We start from the raw sequence: 4,436 nt of genomic DNA, 5'->3' as shown, positions 1-4,436 counted from the left end.
AGTGATAAACATGCACCTGGAAATGGTCTAACACAGCGATTTTCAAACGGTGTGCAGCAAGAGACACACCAGTGTGCCTCAAGAAATTTTAAAACATGCAATATCTGACTGTTTAGTCAGGGCATGCACCTCTTTTCACTTAGATTGTCAAATACAAAAATGACAACAGCCAGCACAACAATAGCCATCCAGGGTGAATGGATCAAAATGATACCTATTGGTTTTTGTCAGATCAGCCCCCCAAAAATATTTTTTGGTGTGCCACAGAATTTTAATAATTAGTTTTTGTGAACTGTGAGATGAAAAAGGTTGAAAATCGCTGGTGTAAGGGATGAAAATGTGCCTATAGGAGGAGAGGATGTGAGTGAAATGGCATGGGGATAGGCAGAGCAGACACTCCCATGTCCTGTCCAGATGCCACTGGGTCCCTTTTAACTGTCCTGTGTGCGCACATCCCAGCTTAGGCATGCTTTGCTTCTAAGAGATGGGACTGGCAAGTTTTTTAAGGGGACACCCTTCAACAATGGGAGCTACTTTCACTTGCAGATGCAGAGTCAAGGGCTCCCAGGTTTACAGCCCCTCTTCCACCAGCCTCCAGCTGGTGTCAGAATTGAAAAGCTTACCCCCTTACCTTGAGCAGAAGAAACAGACTTTCAGGAGCAATTATGCTCCAAAGTTGCCCCAGGGATCAGCCTGAGGCAGGGACTGTGCTCAAGGAATCCCTCTGCTTGGATTTTTCCCTTTCCCTTTCCATCTGCAACTCACTAGTTTCTCCCGGGAGCCCTGCCTTAATGAAACACTCAGGCAGAGATCCGCATCTCGGGTCTGCTTCCGGGGAGCTCAACCCAAGACTCCGGTCATCATGAATGCTCTCTAAGGAGACACAAAACCTGATTATTGTTCCGTGTATAAGAGTTTCTAGAACATATCACAATGTAAAGCAACTGCACTCTTCCCAGTTTGGTAAGAAGAATCTTTGTTGCTAAAAACCATTGAAGTAGCCTGAAACCTAGGTCTCCGATCTAGAAAAACGATGCTAATGCTGGCACAACACATATATCTGTAGGCATGAGAATCATCAAGATGGTGTGTAAGGCTCCAAAGCAGAGGTAAAAACAAAGAGAGTCAACATGAAAGTTTGCTGAGTGTTATACCTGACAGTCATGTTATAAATTCTGTTCATAATCAATTCTTCATAAAAACAATTCAAAATCATTCAGAAAGGAAAAAAGAGACCCCAATAGGAGGTAAATTTTTCAAAAGAATAATACATCTTCCAAACTGAAATACTACAGGAGAGAAGTATCAGGGTTGTTTTCTTTCTTTGCATGAAACTTGAAGACAACCTTTGGTTTGACCAGGTTAATAAATCCCTCTTTACCAAGTCTTTCTGAAGCCAGACATAAGGGTGAGAAGAATTCATCCCCAAATATTCATTTTGTTCTCAATATAAATAATTTTTCTATTTTAGGAGTTTATTGCCTAACACTGATAAAAAGTTAAGTTGAATGACACATAAATAAGCAAGATCTAAAATACACATTTTGCCATTACAGGAATTAAAATATATTCTGAATGCCTATTATAGTGAAAATAGGAAACTAGAGGCCTGGTGCATGAATTCGTGCACGAGTGGGGTCCCTCGGGATGGCCTGCGGGGATCAGGCCCCAGCTCTCACCCCCAGGCTCGCAGCCCCACCTGGTACCCCGCCTTGGCCTGGCACTGCCCGCTCACCTGTTCAAACATCCCACTGCACTCCCACTGTTGTCAGGACCATTGGGGCCAGCAATGACTCCACTGCCACCCACTGCCAGAGCCGTGTCTCCAACACCCACCATGTTCCATGCCACCCCTTGGTGGTCAGCGCACATCATAGTGAGAGGTACTCCTGGTCAAACTCCTGGTCGAACAACCACCCGAGGGGACAATTTGCATAGTAGGCTTTTATTATATAGGGTAGTCCTAAAAAAAATACCATTTGGAACTAATGCACAATCCACTGTTGGAATGATGAGGAAATAAAACAGGTGTTCAAGACACAACCAGAAAGGTGCTTCAGTCTAGATGTTTCCAATTATGAGTATGAGAAGACATTATTAAAAAATCAGATTTCAGTTCAATATTTAAAAATCTCCAAAATACAAGCTATCCAATAACACAACATTACTAGAGCAGAATGTTTTTGTCTTTAGGAAAGGACAGTGAGAAATATAGGAGAATTCTTTCTTTAGGAGGAGGCTAAGACTAACACAAAGATGACAACAACCTGGTGACTTATGGGGCACCAGATCCAATCAGGTCCCATTAGCACAGGGGAGCCAAGGGAAGCCCACAGACTGTTAACCATTCCAGGACCTGATGTCACCCAAAGTCTTTGTAAAATCAAATACGTGACATTTATTCCACTTAATATACAATCAACTTCTAAGCTCTGGTGGTTGGGTTTTATTTGTTTTTTGGACTCTTGAATCAAGTGTTTATTTTCACTTAGCACACAATTCTTAATAGGAATCATTCCTAATACAGCCAATGAAGAATTACCTATTTGTAGGGGTAGTACAACTATTATGCAGAGAAAGTGCGTAGTCCAGAAAAATGTAACAAAAAAGACTAAAAAGGAGATGTCACATCTATACTGATTTAGAGTCCCTAAAGAATTCTTCAGCTCCCTTCTTACCCCCAACTCTGGTTTGCCTGCTAAAACATGGTTTATGAATCATCCTTGGGGAACAGGAAAGTATAGTGCACTTGACTAAAAATAGGTAGGAGCATTCGATAATAAATCTACTTTCTTGATATGCTTGTGTCACCATTAAATGCTGATCACTAAGAGAAGTGTGATCCTTTCTGCCCCTCACAGAAAGGCTGGAAGAAAATCTGCCCCAGGCCCTGCCAGAAGGTAATGGAGTGTCTGACTTGACATGCACACGGCCAAGAAAATAACACTGATTTTAAATGCCTGGGACCTGAAGCTCACCTGTCAGAATAAACAGTGAGGTTGTTGGTGATCTTTTCCATGTGATCACTATAAAATGACTGCTTGTCCCTTGAAGTAAGAAATGATACACAGTCCATTTTTTTATTTACAACAGCAATTAGAAAATAGCAATTTGATAAAAGGATCAGATAAAAACCATCTCTCATATTCATTATGATTCTGGCTCCAGCATTAAGCAATGGCAAGTTATAGGTTATAAATAAAAAATGACCAGATAAAGATATTTGTTTCTCATTTTAGCATTTCTTCAAAGGTTTGTAAAATGGGACTTCTGAGGGACACTGGGAGAATTTATTTACATCTTTCCACAGATAGTTCCCACAAAGTGGAGAGTGAATTCTAGCTGACAATGAGCATGGCGGTGATTTTTCACATCTGTGGGAATCTTCATAAACATATCTGCACAAGATTGAAAACAAGTCACACATTTCTCCTCAGAAAGAATTGCAGAGACCAGTAACATAAATAAAGTGTAGGCACTATTACGAGATAGCAAGTAGAAATCTAGTAAAAGGTGACATGCCTTAGGTTGGTGGAATGAATAAACTGGAATGTAGAAAATGCCAGGAGAGCAATCCTCCATCACATGAAGGAAAATGTCTGTGAATCCGTTTGGAGAAGTACTTCACATGGTGCACCAGCCTGAAAGTTCTAGAACCCAGCAACTAGCAACTCTTTACCACAGTGTGCAGAATACTCACCAGACGGCTCTGGACCAACTGCAAGTGATGTCTGCTCAGTCAAGCTCCCAGCGCCGTCTTCTGTGAAGCAAGCAGACACAGGCCAGAGAAACATCAATGTACAGAACTTGTCAAAATCTCATGAAAAGAAACATCCCTTTGCATTTCAAAATCAGAATCTATAACTTTAAAGAATACATCAGAAAGACACATTAATAAATTAGTGACATTTCTAAATACATGACAAAAACATAGTCATTAAATCAGTAAGATTGTGCTATACCCAGCCTATAGCGTTTACACACCCTGTCTACTAAGCTGCTGATCTACAATTTACCTTCTTAACCTATCAGAATAATTAAGTAGCCACTGAAGGACATGGTTATTAAAAATCTTCTAAAATTGACAGAATAATCTTTTCCTGATTAACAGTAAAATGCTCTCAGATGACCTGTAATTGTAAGAAACAGTTTGTCCTTTCAAAGAAGAGCAGTGCTGAAAAGGAAAGATTTACAATGAATTGCATCTATCTACCAGCAGTCATTTTCTATGTTTATTTCTGTACTAGAGGCCCGGTGCACAAAAATTTGTGCACTGGGGCGGGGGGGTCCCTCAGCCCGGCCTGTGCCCTCTTGCAGTCTGGGACCCCTCAGGAGATGACGACCTGCTGGCTTAGGCCTGCTCCCGGGTGGCAGAGGGCAGGCCCAATCCCTAGGTGCAGCCCCTGGTCGGGCTCAGAGCAGGGCCGATTGGGGAG

At 41.6% G+C, this 4,436-nt stretch overlaps 1 protein-coding gene across 4 annotated transcripts in view; it reads right to left on the bottom strand.

The window, feature by feature from the left end:
• PLCB4 (phospholipase C beta 4) overlaps positions 1-4,436 on the bottom strand; it is a 356,763-nt gene that overhangs the window by 227,349 nt on the left and 124,978 nt on the right. For all 4 annotated transcript variants that reach the window (XM_015560271.1, XM_015560270.1, XM_015560269.1 and 1 more), the window contains one exon: positions 3,701-3,760. The gene's annotated coding sequence lies outside the window, so the exon portion shown is untranslated. The remainder of the gene's footprint in view (positions 1-3,700; positions 3,761-4,436) is intronic.

This window comes from Myotis davidii, unplaced genomic scaffold (genome assembly GCF_000327345.1).
Source record: "Myotis davidii unplaced genomic scaffold, ASM32734v1 scaffold32, whole genome shotgun sequence".
NCBI classification, from domain to species: domain Eukaryota; kingdom Metazoa; phylum Chordata; class Mammalia; order Chiroptera; family Vespertilionidae; genus Myotis; species Myotis davidii.
Note: the sequence above shows the minus strand (reverse complement) of the source record. Positions and strands in the feature narration are given on the sequence as shown.